At 42.3% G+C, this 16,655-nt stretch overlaps 1 protein-coding gene across 6 annotated transcripts in view; it reads left to right on the plus strand.

Annotated features, from left to right (window-relative positions):
• pitx3 (paired-like homeodomain 3) overlaps window positions 1-16,655 on the plus strand; it is a 50,883-nt gene that overhangs the window by 18,123 nt on the left and 16,105 nt on the right. The window contains exons 2-4 of one of the 6 annotated variants that reach the window (XM_062058902.1): window positions 2,660-2,811; window positions 2,994-3,078; window positions 4,073-4,212. The exons of 2 other annotated variants lie outside the window; for them this stretch is intronic. The gene's annotated coding sequence lies outside the window, so the exon portion shown is untranslated. Of the gene's footprint in view, window positions 1-1,480; window positions 1,553-2,659; window positions 2,812-2,993; window positions 3,079-4,072; window positions 4,213-16,655 lie in introns of those variants that run through there. 3 more of the 6 variants (XM_062058901.1, XM_062058903.1, XM_062058904.1) reach the window with 3 other exon arrangements.

Raw genomic sequence — 16,655 nt, forward strand, 5'->3', positions numbered from 1 at the left:
ATGTGTTGGACTTTCACAATATTATGTCAGACCCACTCGACACCGAGGATGTCGTTGTGGCTTGTACAGCCCTTTGAGACACTTGTGATTTAGGGCTATATAAATAAACATTGATTGATTGATTGATATTGTTGTTTGACTGATGTTAGTAAGGTATTGACATGTCGTTTGCTTACTGGCCTTTTTTTAGTGTGTGCACTGCTCCTTAGACACAAGTGGATGGACTCCATTGCCTACCTTTCAGGACTCTTCACTATGCCCGGTCTAATTCTTATGCTTTTGCATCCGAATGATAAAAATATCAGCTAAAAATAACTTCCAATTTGGATATAAAACACCTAATTAAGATCAATTTAACTTTTTGACCATTTTTTTTTTTCGTTGACTGATGTTAACTGTGAGTGTGCACTGTTCATTTCCTTGATGGCTTTGAGCGTGCACCATTTGTTCACAATACGGCGCTGACCATCTTTTCAGGATTTGTTTCTTGTGTGGTGCATTCACTCAGTAACTGAACTTAAGAATTAAATGGAGACGAGATCCAGGCATGCCACAGGCACTCCCATCAGCAACAATGGCCAGTGTGCTTCATTTCTTCACACCTTAAAACCATGCACTTCATGTGCCTTCCCAGAAAACTGTATATTATCGTATTTTATGTCATGAATGTATTGCATTTCATTAATATGTATAAAATAACTGTCTGTATTACTTGATCTAACATGCATAAATAATCAATATTTGGACATCATTTCAGAGTTGTCCGTATTGCAATCGTGATGCATCACAGAATACTTTTTCCACCTCTAATACAAAACTACTTAGTCAACTTAATTTCATTACAACTTTTCACTTTCCTGTCATCCAAAAAGGTGAATATTGAGAATAAGTGTTTGCAGCTCACCCAAGGGCTCTCAATTTATCAGTATTTCAGTGAAATAAGTAAAGGTGAGATGCTAACAATAGATCTCTTGTACATAATTTCAACTTAAAGGAAACCTGCACTTTTTAGTTTTATTTTGCCTATCATTTGCAATCCCTATGTGAGACAAAAACACGTCTTTCCCTTTTCTGTGCATTTTAAACATTGAGCAACTTCTCGTATTAGGCAGCTAACAACGCAGGTTAATGAGATTTATCCATTCCGCCTATAAAGCGCTCTATAAAAACATCCAAAAAACCGCCTAGAACGTGCTATTTACCGTAGTACTATAATTTTTGGACTATAAGCTGCTACTTTGTTGCAACGCTATAAACCCTTCGCTTTACAAAACAGAATAGGATAAACTTTATTTATAATGATAAACTGTTGAATTTTTCCGGATTACAAGCTTCACATGCCGCCAATGAAATGGTTCACGTTAAATCAAATTCACTCATACAATCATTCAGTCAGTCATTTAGCGCGTTAAACACTGACCTTCATCATGGCAAAGGGAGTCAAAATGCACACGACGTAGCCCCATAACTGAAGACGGTCGACCCGGCCACGGAAAAAGGAAACAGCGGTCGCACGAAACTGAAATCCAGCACCACAAACGGGCCCCAAAAGGTAGACTGCCGCGCACCGAAGAAGGCTTTAGTCTCAAGATATAAGAGAAATAAAAAAATGAAAAAGGGTGTGAAAACACTGGACAAAGCAATCCTGAGTCCACTCAACTTTGACACCAAAGAAGAGGAACCCAATAACCTCTCGGGTATGATAATTTATTGTGTAAATATTTCAGGTTTCAATGTGTGCACCTGGGACTCAGACTTTTGCGGCCAGTATATTTACAAAATAACATTTATCCAAAAATAAAGTAGGTGCAGCTTTGTGTGCTCTCTAGTCTGGAAATTACAATAAGCAAGCTAGAGCGACATTGTTAGTGTAAGGCTTACACCAAGTAACAACTTGTTGGCGTCGTGACACATCGGCTTTCTCACACTGCTCTTCCAACCACTAGAAAGTAGCCAGCTGTTAGCTAGCTTGAGCTGCTAATAACATTAGTTGAGACCTGGCATAAAATAAGGAAGAAGCTTGAGGTGCAGCTGTATTGCTTTTGAGTTAGTAAAAGATAATGCTAGGTTATATATCATGCCTTTCACGTGTATAGTGGAATGTTCGGGCAGCAAGCTTAGAAGTTGGTCAACTTTAAAAAGCCACACGTTACCAACTGGCTCTCAGCTTGTCTAAACAAATACAAACAAATAGAACACAGCAAAAGACCTGGCAGCAACGTCAGGAAGCATTTTGTATCTAAGAAGTGGGGATTATTTTGAATTTAGCAGCTCAAAGACATATGTGCTGAAAGAAACAACCATCCCATCAGTCTGCATTCCAGTGGGGTAACATTGTAAGTCACTGTTTTGTGTTCTTATTTGAAGCATTTTGCAATAGTACTTAGGCAGCGCCGGTATGAGATTCTGACAGTATAGTATAGTATATATAAGCAAAAATTTCAAGGTATAACAGTATTATAATTACAACTCTAAAATGTGTGAGTTTTTTTAATTGTATTTTTTTTAAGGAAGACAACAATTTTTAAACAATATAATGGAACATGATGATCGTGAAGTATGTGTTGCAACTCGAATCACAACAACATAACATTTTTCTGTAAACCTCGTTCCTTGTGTCAAAGTGTTTACTATATGTTGTCTGTTTCTCATGTGCTAGCTGAATGCAACATAATTTTCACTAAAAACTTGGAGAGAGATTTTTTCATGCCCTGGATTGTTACGCACCACGCTTCATGATCATTTTTTAAATCCAAGCGTAGAGATGTTGGACAGACATTGGCTGACTTGTTACAGAAAGTTGATTTAAAGGTGAGTGTACTTGCATGCTTCTTATGTCATTAATATATTGCCTTACAAATAATACACTTGTTGTGTGACGTCAATGGTTACAATTAATTTAAAAGTCACATTGTAGACCAATACTCTTTTGACAGACCATTTACACGTTTTTACCATGTTGTGAGTAACTTTATTTTGTGTGGTAATCCCAGATGTGGCAGCGATGCGCACCCTTGTGCTTCAGAGATAACCCGTTCTTTTGGGAATGACTCCAGCAGCTTTTACCTCACCTGCTTTGTAAGTTATCGCTATGTTAGGATGTGAGAGAGACTGTTTCTGTCTTTGTATCTTGTGGGGTTACTCATACTGTGGCCACTGACAATTCATGGAAACCTCCCTGAGATCACTGATCGGTGAACCTCATCTGCACTTGGAAGTTATTGTAACTCATTGAAGTTTGAGGGTTTTCACACATCTATCATCTCTCTAAATTACAGTGAGTTACGTTTGTACATACACTAAATGCTGAAAATATTGTTTCACACGTCTCTTGATACTATTTTTTTAAATTTTTTAATCTTATTTGAAGAACTAGCATCCTATCTAGGGGACATTTGATTTGATGTATTTCTTACCCGATTCAGAAAAAAATGTGACAAGTTATGTAAAACACAAGGGTTTACAGCAGAGGACGCTGGCTCTCAAGAAGGTTAAAATGTATGAAAGGATATGGCATACCTTAAAGTGGTTAGTCATAAAATACAACACAAGCAATAAGTTAACAACGGTCCAAGATCCTTTATACTCCAGAAGCGCTTTTCCGTTTTTAAAGACCTGCTGCAAAATACCAACAGTCAAATATCATTGATTTTGAGAGTGCTTTAGTGTTTTTAGGAATCTGTTGAAAAAGTTACTTGTTTTTCTTTAACTAAACTTGGGAGCCGATTTAGTATCATTCCTGGCCTGTGGGCCGCCAGTTGAATAGACGTGCTGTATGTAATTCTGCCTGCGCCTCTACTGAGCCTGATGAACCCACTGCAAAGGAACTTATGCCTTCTGCATTTTCCTCTCTCAAAAAGTGGTTCACCATATAGATATGCTTTTCATGTGACAATTTCATGCATTGCAATATTTGCAGTGTTCTCTCCATTATCACAAGGGATTCATTCATTTCAGCCACTTTAATAATATTGAAATCTTGTTGACTGTAATTTCCTTGTCTATGTTAAGAAATCCCTGTCATCCTCTCTTGAAATGCGTGTCTGACGTTTTTATTATTTTTTTCTTACAGGATTCTGACACTAACAAGGCATGGGCACAAACATCTGTTGGTTTGCTGACGGTTCTCAGTGAAGACAAACTTACCTCTTCCAATGGCCTCTATTTTGAAGGACAAATGACCACAATCTTCATTAAAGGGGGTATTGTGATGTAAGGCCCCCCAAACCTACCATTGGCACTTTGCCTCTTGTTTGACCTGCCATATGCTCTGCATTTGGATTATCCAAAGTCCATGAAAAACACTTTTGGTTTCATTCAAAGAGTGATGGTTGTCTTGGGCCAAAGCAAACTCCCACCAAAACTGCTGTCACTTAAAAATATTTTGCTGAGTTTGAATTACAGTTACTACAGTAAGTTGTGTTGTTTGACATTTGTTTAACATGCCTCGCCTCAGCTGTGTTTGTTGTTTGTGATGTTTGATTGTGCACCGCCACCTATACATCAATTGTTTGTGACCTTAGATTGTGCACTTTTCACTGTATATTGTTTGTGACCTTAAATTGTGCACTTTTCACTGTGATCATTTTATGAGTCCAAAAAAAATAAATATTGAAGGTTCTACATCTATATTGATGTTGTAATTGTACAGTTGTCAATCATTTTGTGACCATTCAGTTGGTCTAGAAGCATCTAAGTCAGACATATGATGGTCTTACATTTGGTACAGGAAATACTTACTGTAATTATTTCATACAAAACTTAGAAGGCAAAAAGGAATGATTTAAGTTAATATAACTACTTGGGCTCTTTTTTCGAAATGTTAAGAAAAAGGTAATGCATTCTTGATGCATAATGTGTTGGCAATTATGGTAGTAAGGTTTACTTAATATTTTTAAGGCAATCGGTTTGCATGGTTTTATCCGGTGAATTAAAGTATTGAGTTGAAATAACTAGTTGCAGTTAATTTAGTTTGAGTAAAGCTAAATTAAATAAATAAGTAACCATGAATAAAGACATGGTTTATAGCACTTTAAATCATTAAGCTGTGTAAACTTATCAATCATTGTAGCCTGTACTTCATCATGAGTACTTCAAACTTAATTTCTTAAGTATTCTAAACAAAACATATTATAGTTACTTTACCTCAAGTGCAAAAGTACTCCACTTAAAAATCTTTTGATCATACAACGCAACAACATTTGTTCTGGTCAACTACAGTCATAACGTTACATTACTTAGTTTTTTCAAAGCATTTGGTTTACGTGTTTTTTTAAAGTAATGATAACTAATTAGTTTTTACAGTGCACGTTACCTTATGTTTACGTTAGAAGGCTCAACTTCTCTGTGTGTGTATGCAGTATGCGAGCAGCCTTGCCCCAACCAGTAAAGACTAAGATAGTGAATGACTGACAGGAGAGTTCACTCAGCAACATAACTCAGAAAATTATAGGTGGAATTTGATGAAATCCTCAGGAAATGTCAGAAATGGGATAAAGAACAAGTAATTACATTTTGGTGCTGATTCAAATCACTGTGCGAATGTAGGATTAAAAAAAAAAAAATCAGTCTTAAATGTACATCTATGTTCCAACACATTTGCCTTAGCATGTAAAGCGCATTTGTGAACTGTTAATAAATGAGAGGCGATGAGAGATTTTCATTACACTTCAACATGGAAATGCTGCGTCTCTGCTAGGTCAGAATTACAAATGAAAGTATGTTCTTAATTGTCTTACCCTGGATAAATAAATGTTGGATAAATATATAAATACATATAAACTTGGAAGTAAATGTATATATACTACATTACCCAGAAGGCCTAGCGCTGTAGACAGGAACATTAAGTAGATTTGAGCTTCACTGGAGGATGACAGAGACAGCGTTGTGTCAATTGAACAATAAAGACTTGATATATTGTCAGTGATGGGCAGAAGTGCTCTACAAGTAGTGACACTGTGTAGCTTTACTATATTTCCCAGTAGCGTGGCGGGAGCGTTGCTCGATACTTTTTGAACAGTAGTAATTCCTGTAATTTTAGCTTTTTTGTAGACCCATGTAGCGACGTAGCATCCTTCAAACGCTCCATGCTACAAGAAAATGTACCGTTAAGCCAGGGGGAAAATAAATAAACAAATACGGAGACATTCCATGATGACTGGTTGGTTTACGCATGATGGGTCACAATAGGATAAGGTTAGGGCAAAACATTACTGGCAGGCCAATCAGAGGCAAGATAGATCTGGTCGATCTGCCGATTACCCCGTGCTACTGAGTTGCACACTGGTAAAAAAGTTACATACAGTAGGATTCCAGTGCTGGCACAAAAGCAATGTTAAGTTTTATTGATTTCCGTTCATGTAAAGATGGAGTTTGTGAGACAGATGTTTTGCACTTTTCATTTGACCAGGTTATTATAATTTTGTCTCTATGGTTTCTGTTAAAACAGTCATTTATCCTGTGCTTAAAAGTCTCCATTTCAATAGAGATTTCACATTTTGGTGTTTATTCATTATTATTATCGTGTCACTCCCTTTTATTTAAGTTGTTTCCTGCGTCTTTCCCTTCATTTTGTACATGGTACCGCAACTTTGAAAGTTAAAAGAAAAGTTAAAATGTTAAAAAGCCAGACAAATGGCATGTTTCCAGTTTGTGTTTCTTTTAATAAATAAACTGAGCATTTTTTCTCTGCCTATTTGTTTGGTGGAAAGTTGTACATTAAGTTGGGATATATTTTTATATATATGTAGTGTTGATGTAGCGAGCTACTTTTGCTGTGTAGCTTGCTCATCATTGTATATTGTTACAAGTTATGCATTTGAGTGCCACTCATAGACAGAGACACAGTAGTTTGGCCAAATACCGCTGACTGAACAACATGTGTGTGGTGAAATTTTTGGTTCTCAAGCATGTCTTGACTGCATGACATGTTCTCAAGCTGGTGTCGGAGAGTTAAAAACAAAATCAATGGCCGCCCATCAATCCATAACCAGCCCAGCTTTGCACACTTCTTCAGCTTGACGGCATCCCTCACCACTGGTGTCCATCAGCGGGTTCTGGGACAGACAACCTTGCGGCCACAGCTCCGATTGGCTGCCTCGACAATAGAGGCATGGAACATGGTCCAGTCGGACTCAATGTCCAGCGCCTCCCTCGTAACATGTTCAAAGTTCTTCCGGAGGTTGAAATCGAAACGTTCTCTGACTGGAGACTCTTCCAGATGTTCCCAGCAGACCCTCACTATACGTTTGGGCCTGCCAGGTCTGTCCGGCATCCTTCCCCCACCATCAGAGATGACTCCCCACCAGGTGGTGATCGGTTGAAAGCTGCACCTCTCACTTCACCCGAGTGTCCAAAACATGAGACCGCAAATCTGATGATACAACCACAAAGTCGACCATCGAACTGCGGCTTAGGTTGTCCTGGTACCAAGGGCACATATGCTCTTATGTTTAAACATGGTGCTTGTTATGGACAATCTGTGACCAGCACAAACAAAAAAACAAAACACCACTCTGGTTCACATCAGGGCGGTCGTTTCTCCCAATCATGCCTCTACAGGTCTCACTGTCGTTGTCAATATGAACGTTGAAGTTCCCCAGTAGAACAAGGGAATCACCTGAGGGAGCACTCTCCATTACTCTCTCTAGTGAATCCAAAAAGGGTGGGTACTCTGAACTGCTGTTTGGCGCGTAAGCAGAAACAACAGTCAGGACAAGTCACCCCAACCAGAGGCGGAGGGAAGCCACCCTCTCGTCCACCGGGTTAAACTCCAATGTAAAGGCTTTGAGCGGCGGGGCAACAAGTATAGCCACCCTCGCCCGTCCCCTCTCACTGCTGGTAACGCCAGAGTGGAAGAGAGTCCAGCCGCTCTAGAGAAGACTGGTTCCAGAGCCCTCGCTATGCGTCGAAGTGAGCCCTACTAGATCGAGCCAAACATTTTCTACCTCACGCACCAACTCAGGCTCCTTCCCCACCAGCAAGGTGACATTCCACATCTTAAGAGCTAGCTTCTGTAGCTGAGGATCAGACCATCAACTGCCTTCGACTGCCGCCCAGCTCACAGACTACCCGACTTCTATGGCCCCTCGTATGGGTGGTGAGCCCATTTGAGGGGGGAAGCTCGATGCCTCTTCGGGCTATGCCCGGCCGGGCCCCATGGAGGCAGGCCCGGGCACCTGGTGCTCGCCATCGAGCCCCGTCACCAGGCCGGGCTCCAGAGAGGGGACCCAGTGACCTGCGTTCGGATGAGGGAAACCTCGGTCTTTGATATTGTCTAGTCATAGGTGTCTTTGAGCTGTTTTTTGTCTGGTCCCTCACCGAGACCCTCATAGGATCATTCAGTTCAGTTCAGTTCAGTTTCAGTTTATTTCAAACATGCATACAATACAATGTAATACATCACACAATTCCAGTTGTTTCATTACAGCATGTCCAAAAAGGAGTAGGAAGAAGCAGAGCTTATTTAATCCTACCCCTTTTCACACCATAGCAATTTTATCCAATTTCCTTCTTCTCTGTAACAGAACAGTTAACAAATAAATAATAAATTAATAATATACCATAGTAAGCATACAATTATTAAATACATAAATAATCTTTGTCTCAATAAAAAAAAGGAAAAAAAGGGTTCAAGATGTTCATCATAATTCTTGTTCTGTGTACTTTGTGAACACTTGTAGTTTGAACCGTCTCTTAAACTGAATCATATTGGTGCTTTGTTTGATTTCTTTGGTTAATCCATTGTTATGTCTTGGCGAAAAGGAGGACTCAGATGCAGAGGAGTGACAATTGACTCAGACCTTTATTTAAACAATTCCTTGCTATCTCTAGGACAGAGTGATCAAAGAAAGTGGCTACAAAATCTATCTATGATATATTCAAGCACCTATAGGGTATTAGCATAGGACATAAGGCAATAAACAGAAAATCACTCCATAAGGAGGAACAGGCAATAGCCAAAAAGTTATATATGAGTCGAATACACAAAAAAAACCAACAATCTATAATGATCTACAAAAAGGAAATTATCTCATGCTAAAAGGTTGAGACGCTATAAACAGAAAGTATGTATAAAATATTTGAGAGGCCTGAAAACTAAAACGCTCCAGAAGGAGGGGAAAAAGGAAGACAAGGCACTATGAAAATTGATACAAAAAGACTTGACCAAAAACTTAGCAAAAGAAAATCACTCTCTCGGAGGGAACAAAGGAATCCATAAACAAAGCGAGACAATACTTATCAAAGTTGGTAGATGGCTGTGAACAAGGCTGTGGACAAGGCTGGAGGTACGTAGCGAGACGATATACTCTGGCAACAAGACAGGGGAAGACGAGGACTATATACACATGAGGGAGGGTGACACAGGTGGACACAATCAGGCAATCAGGAGAGACATCAGACCAGTGACACAGGAGGAAGGGCAAGTGGCCTGAAACGAGAGGAGGATTAGAATTTTCAAAATAAAACAGGAAATGTGCCAGACAACCCCAAAACAGGACTTCCCTCACCACGGTGTGACAGTACCCCCCCCTCTATGGCCGACTCCGGACGGCCCAGACTGTTCGGGGTGGTCTCTGTAGAAGTCCCTGATGAGAGTGGGGTCGACAATGTGGCGGGAAGGAACCCACTGTCTCTCTTCGGGTCCATATCCTTCCCAATCCACCAGGAATGGTCTGCCCCGACCCCGGTTGCGCACTGCCAACAAGCGTTTAACCTTGTATACTGGTCCACCTTCAATTACTTCGGGTGGTGGAGGGGACGTGGTGGCTGGGACCATGGTGCTTTCTTTGGCTGGTTTGACCTGACTGACGTGAAAGGTGGGATGGACGCGGAGGGATCGGGGCAGACGAAGCCGAACCGCTGCAGGTCCGACGAGCTTGGTAATTGGGAATGGACCTACAAAGCGTGGTGCCAGTTTCCTTGATGTGACCTTGAGATGTAAGTTCTTGGCTGAAAGCCAGACTCTCTGACCGGGTTCGTACGCAGGCGCAGGTCGTCTCTTGCGGTCTGCCGCTCTCTTCATCCGATCTTGTTGTCTAGTCAATACTTGACGGGCGGCTGCCCAAATGCGGCGACAACGTCGGACCATGGCATGGGCGGAGGGGACCGACACTTCTGACTCATTCTCTGGAAAGAGAGGAGGCTGGTACCCTAAGGCACAATGAAAGGGAGAGAGGCCGGTGGCTGATGTAGGCAGCGAATTGTGCGCATACTCTACCCAGACCAGGTGTTTGCTCCATGTGGAGGGGTTCTGGCAGACCAAGCACCGGAGGCCGGTTTCCAGCTGCTGGTTGAGTCGTTCGGTCTGGCCGTTGGCTTCTGGATGATATCCTGTCAGGCTGGCCTTGGCTCCAATGAGTCGGCAGAACTCCCCCCAGAACCGTGATACAAACTGTGGTCCCCGGTCTGAAACAATGTCTTTGGGAAATCCATGAACTCGGAATACATTAGTCATCATAGTCTCTGCCGTCTCTTTGGCGGATGGTAATTTAGGCATAGCAATGAATCTGACCATTTTGGAGAATCTGTCGACCACGGTGAGGACGGTGGTGTTACCTTGTGAGACCGGGAGGCCTGCAACGAAGTCCATCGAGATGTCTGACCACGGTCTGGAGGGAATGGGGAGCGGCTGGAGAAGTCCCATGCGAGACCTGGAAGACATTTTTTTCCTGGCACAGACCGAACAGGCCTCTACGTACTCCCGGACCTCCGTCTCCATGGCTGGCCACCAGAACCGCCGGGAGATCACAAACATGGTTCTTTTAACTCCCGGATGGCACGAAAGCAGCGAGGTGTGAGCCCAATGAATCACCCGGGGACGCAGCTCAGTGGGGACAAACAATCAATTAACAGGACATCCCCTAGGTGGCGGGGCCACACCGTTAGCTTGCTTTACCTCTGTTTCTATTGGCCAAGTTACCGCTCCTACCACACAGTTCAGTGGAAGGATAGTCTCAGGTTGCTTGGCCTCAAGCTCGGGGTCGAATAATCGTGACAAGGCGTCTGGCTTGACGTTGCGGGACCCCGGCCTGTAGGAGAGCGAGAAGGAAAAGCGATTAAAAAAAAGCGCCCACCTGGCCTGGCGAGAGTTGAGTCTCTTAGCCTTCTTTATGTATTCCAGGTTCTTGTGATCTGTCCAGACGTTGAACGGGTGTTCGGCCCCCTCAAGCCAATGCCTCCATTCCTCCAAGGCGAGCTTCACCGCCAGCAACTCACGATTGCCGACATCATAGTTCTTTTCAGCTTTGGACAGCCGCCGCGACAGAAAGGCACATGGATGCATCTTGCCGTCCTGTTGAGAACGTTGACAGGACCGCTCCCACTCCTTCATTAGAAGCGTCCACCTCCACGACGAACTGGCGCTGCGGGTCAGGAATGGTGAGGATGGGCGCTGAGGTGAAGCGGAGTTTGAGTGTCTGGAAGGCCCTCTCTGCTTCCGGAGACCAGTGGAACCGCACCTGGGGAGAGGTAAGAGCATGGAGAGGAGCAGCTATTGCGCTGAAGCTTCTGACAAACCGCCTGTAAAAGTTAGCAAAACCCAAGAATTGCTGAACCTTCTTGCGGTTGTCAGGTGTAGGCCAATCGGCCACAGCGCTAACTTTAGCCGGATCCATCTGCACTCTTCCAGGAGCTACAATGAAGCCCAGGAAGGAGACAGTGTCGGCATGAAAAACACTCTTTTCAGCTTTAACATACAAGTCATTGTCCAAAAGTCTCTTTAAAACCTGGGTTACGTGGACTTGGTGAGTGTCACTGTCAGGAGAATAAATCAATATATCGTCAAGGTAGACGTACACAAAATGGTCCAGGAAGTCTCTTAGAACTTCATTGATCATTGCTTGGAACACGGCGGGGGCATTGGTGAGTCCGAAGGGCATGACCCTGTATTCATAGTGGCCGCTGGGTGTGTTGAATCCAGTCTTCCACTCGTCTCCCTCTTTAATTCGGACCAGATGGTAAGCGTTGCGTAGATCCAGTTTGGTGAATATTTTGGCCTGTTGGAGTTGGTCGAAGACAGAGGACATGAGGGGAAGAGGGTAACGGTTCTTAATAGTAATGTCATTGAGTGGGCTGTAATCAATGCAGGGTCTTAACGACCCGTCTTTCTTCTTCACAAAGAAGAACCCTGCTCCTGCTGGCGATGACGACGGGCGGATCAAGCCAGCTTTCAGTGATGCAGAGATGTATTCATTCATGGCTGCCCTTTCTGGACCAGAGACAGAGTACAGGCGCCCCTTGGGAATAGTGGCCCCGGGCAGTAAATCAATGGCACAGTCGTAAGAACGGTGGGGTGGAAGTGACAGAGCCTTAGTCTTGCTGAAAACTTGTCGTAGGTGGTGGTAACAGGAGGGAACAGAATTCAAGTCCGGAAATTCTGAGTCTGTGGCAGGATTGGCAGAAAAAAGATTAATTTCCTTGACATTTTTCTTTTGGACAGTAGAAAAACTACATTTCTGGGTACATTCCCTTCCCCATACACTGATCTTCCCTGTTTTCCAGTCAACATGAGGGTTATGCTGGTACAACCATGGATACCCCAAAATTAGCGGATGAGAGGGAGAAACAATCAGGTATGGACAAATTTGTTCCTGATGGCCGTCTATGTTCATTTGGAAAGGTTCACTGATGTGTGTGATGGTGAAAAGCTCCTTACCATTTAGAGAACTGGCCCTAATGGGTTTAGCTAGTGGTTCTGACTTGAGTCCTAGTCTCCTAGCTAAACCCCAGTCCATCAGACTCTCATCTGCCCCAGAGTCTATTAGCGCCTCTAGAATAGTGGTCGTGTGATGAGTTATCGTGATCTTGGTAAGAATATGTGGCATCTGAGGAACAGCCGGAACGTGACTCACCGCCTGGGGTACCTTGGTTGGACACGAAACGACAAGATGGCCACCCTCTCCACAGTAGAAACATCTTCCCTCCATCAGCCGCTTGCGTCGCTCCTCTGGGGTCAGTCGGGCTCTCCCCAGCTGCATGGGTTCCTCCTCCCGAGTTGTGCGTAGGTGAGGAAGTAGCTCCGGAGGTGGGCGCCGAGTCGTCGACCAGCTAGGTGCGAAAGGACGGGTGGTTCTCCCTGCAGCTTCCGGTCCTCCTCCTCGCTGTCGTTTGAGCTGGGTTAGTCTGTTGTCCGTCCTGATAGCGAGCGCGATGAGGGCATCTAGGTTATCGGGTAGATCCAGGGGAATGAGGAGGTCCTGTATGGAAGCTCCGAGCCCCTTAAGAAAAACATCATAGAGCGCCATGTCCTCCCACCCACTTTCAGCTGCCAGCGTGCGGAAGCGGATGGCGTAGTCGCACACGGAGCCGCTGCCCTGCTTTATGCTGCTTAGCTCTTGTGCCTTTTCTCTGCTGGAGGACACCGGGTCAAAAGTTCTTGTTAGAGCAGCTTGAAAGTCTTTAAATGAGTGGCAGAGTGACGAGTTCCGCCCCCATTCGGCAGAAGCCCACGCCTTGGCTCTATCCGTAAGATGGGAAATCATGAAAGCAATCTTGGAGCGGTCAGTGGGAAATGCATGGGGCATCAGTTCATAATGAATAGCACAGTCAATCAAAAAGGTCTTGCACAAACCGGGAGCGCCAGCGTATGGCGCCGGAGGAGCTAGCTTGCATCCGGCTCCGGGAGGAGGTGAAGACAGGGTGGGAGCAGCGGGTGGCGTGGGGGGCTGGGACGCCGGAATCGGTCGAGCAAACTGCTCAAGTAGTCCTTGTAGCTGGGAGGACAGGTGACCCATGTTTGCTGCCATCGCCGTCTGAAACTCCTCCTGTCGGGCGAGCCGTGATTCCTGGGTGTGCAGGATTTCCATCAGTTGTTTAGCCTCTGCTGAGTCCATACTGGCCAGAGTATACTGTTATGTCTTGGCGAAAAGGAGGACTCAGATGCAGAGGAGTGACAATTGACTCAGACCTTTATTTAAACAATTCCTTGCTATCTCTAGGACAGAGTGATCAAAGAAAGTGGCTACAAAATCTATCTAAGATATATTCAAGCACCTATAGGGTATTAGCATAGGACATAAGGCAATAAACAGAAAATCACTCCATAAGGAGGAACAGGCAATAGCCAAAAAGTTATATGAGTCGAATACACAAAAAAAACCAACAATCTATAATGATCTACAAAAAGGAAATTATCTCATGCTAAAAGGTTGAGACGCTATAAACAGAAAGTATGTATAAAATATTTGAGAGGCCTGAAAACTAAAAGCGCTCCAGAAGGAGGGGAAAAAAGGAAGACAAGGCACTATGAAAATTGATACAAAAAGACTTGACCTAAAACTTAGCAAAAGAAAATCACTCTCTCAGAGGGAACAAAGGAATCCATAAACAAAGCGAGACAATACTTATCAAAGTTGGTAGATGGCTGTGGACAAGGCTGGAGGTACGTAGCGAGACGATATACTCTGGCAACAAGACAGGGGAAGACGAGGACTATATACACATGAGGGAGGGTGACACAGGTGGACACAATCAGGCAATCAGGAGAGACATCAGACCAGTGACACAGGAGGAAGGGCAAGTGGCCTGAAACGAGAGGAGGATTAGAATTTTCAAAATAAAACAGGAAATGTGCCAGACAACCCCAAAACAGGACTTCCCTCACCACGGTGTGACATCCATTCTATAATTTAATTCCACATACATATATACTAAAGGTTTTAAGTGTTGTACGAGCATCCACATGTTTTAAATTAGATTTTCCTCTAAGGTTATATTTCTCCTCTTTTGTTGAGAGGAATTGTTGTACATTCTTGGGTAGCAGGTTATAGTTTGATTTGTACATAATTTTAGCTGTTTGCAAATGCACCAAATTGTTGAATTTCAATAATTGTGATTTAATAAATAAAGGGTTTGTATGTTCTCTATATCCAACATTATGTATTATTCTAATTGATCTTTTTTGTAAGACTGTTAGTGAAAGAAGCGTACATTTGTAGTTGTTTCCCCATATTTCTACACAATAACTCAGATATGGTAACACTAGTGAGCATTAGAGAATATGAAGTGATTTTTGGTCTAGATTTGCTTTATTCATTATTGATGTGTTTCTTGCTACTTTATGTTGTAAATTTTTTACATGAGATTTCTAGTTCATTTTATCATCTATTATTAAAACCAAACATTTGTTTTCTTTTACCCTTTCAATATTTACTCCGTCTATTTGTATTTGTGTTTGACTTTTTCTTCTACTGTTACCGAACAGCATTATTTTAGTCTTACTGAGATTCAAAGATAGTCTGTTTTGTCATAGGGACCCGCAAACTCCTCCACCACGATAAGGTAGCAGCTCAAGGAGGAGCAATGCAATTCCATGCAATACCATGAAGACAAAATGCGTTTTGGAAATGCAAGATGTCATTAATTGTTAATAATTGTTAACAGATGAATGCTTAAAGCAAACAAAGACCTCAATCTTCAGCAACAGTAAAAAGCTCAACCTCTATCAAACATGCTAAAGACACGACACTTCATGAAATACAAGCAGGGAGATGACTTAGATTAGGGTCAAAGGTGAAATAAAACAAGCTGTGTATATGTTGTTTCACATACAAAAAACATTCAATAATGCACACATCTGGTAATGCAAGCAGGTTAGATGTTCTACGTGTAGATATTGATATTGATCCGATACAATAATAGCAGGAATCATACATATTTGTAATAGTTGGTAGTGTCGAATGTTAGAAAAAGTTTGATCATTTGAAATTAGTCAAACAGAGAACAACTGAACTATTTATTATTACTGTCTGGAATGGACTTATGCTGTCTTTAAACGTAAGTTTTGGCAACAACTAATGGTCACAATAATTCATGACGTTAAGCTCATGACGCAGTAAGTTGAATGATGTGGACACGTTTGTTACTGGATACTTTCTAATACGTTTCTGCTTTGGAAACCTTGTGCAGTATGTGTTAGTAATATGCAACTAAAATTATTTGATACTTGTTTATTTTGACAAATGTGCTGTTTTATTTGAAAATCTTGTTTATTGAAGGACACGTATGTCTAGCTTGTGTACTATCGTGTGCTTAGGTGTTGTGTAGCTGCTAGTTTCTAGTAGCCTTATAGCCTACCATGTTTACCTTTTGTAAATTACTTGACTAAAATACCAGAAAAGACCAACCATGTGTGCTTATTAGAGGACATTTAGATGTTAACTGGCTGTCCAGCTTTGCACAAGTAAACACGCTGCAGGACTGCTTCTTTCAGAGATTTATCACACATTTTACATGCAAGCACATATCAGCCATACTTGTGTTTTTGTTGAAACAATATGACACACACCTAGTTTGTTCCAACAGAAGATACAAGTGCTTATGGAAAGACAAGATGATGTAGTGAATACAAAGTAGAACGTTGTTGCCAACACACACACACACACACAATCACACATTCTGTCTTTTTCCTCTAATGTTTTTTTTTCAAAGTATGCAGGAATAAATGATATCCTTTTTAAAACCTTTAAAGGGGAACCACATTTTTTTAAATTTTGCGGCTGCCTATCATTCACAATTCTTATGTGAGAGAAGCGCACACACACGTTTTTATTTTTTTATGCATTCTAACTCGTAAATAAACACTAGCAAAAGTCAGCTAACAATGGAGCCAATAGGAGTCTATAAAGCACTCTAAAAACATCCAAAAACCTTCAACG

This window comes from Entelurus aequoreus, linkage group LG09 (assembly GCF_033978785.1).
Source record: "Entelurus aequoreus isolate RoL-2023_Sb linkage group LG09, RoL_Eaeq_v1.1, whole genome shotgun sequence".
Classification (NCBI taxonomy): domain Eukaryota; kingdom Metazoa; phylum Chordata; class Actinopteri; order Syngnathiformes; family Syngnathidae; genus Entelurus; species Entelurus aequoreus.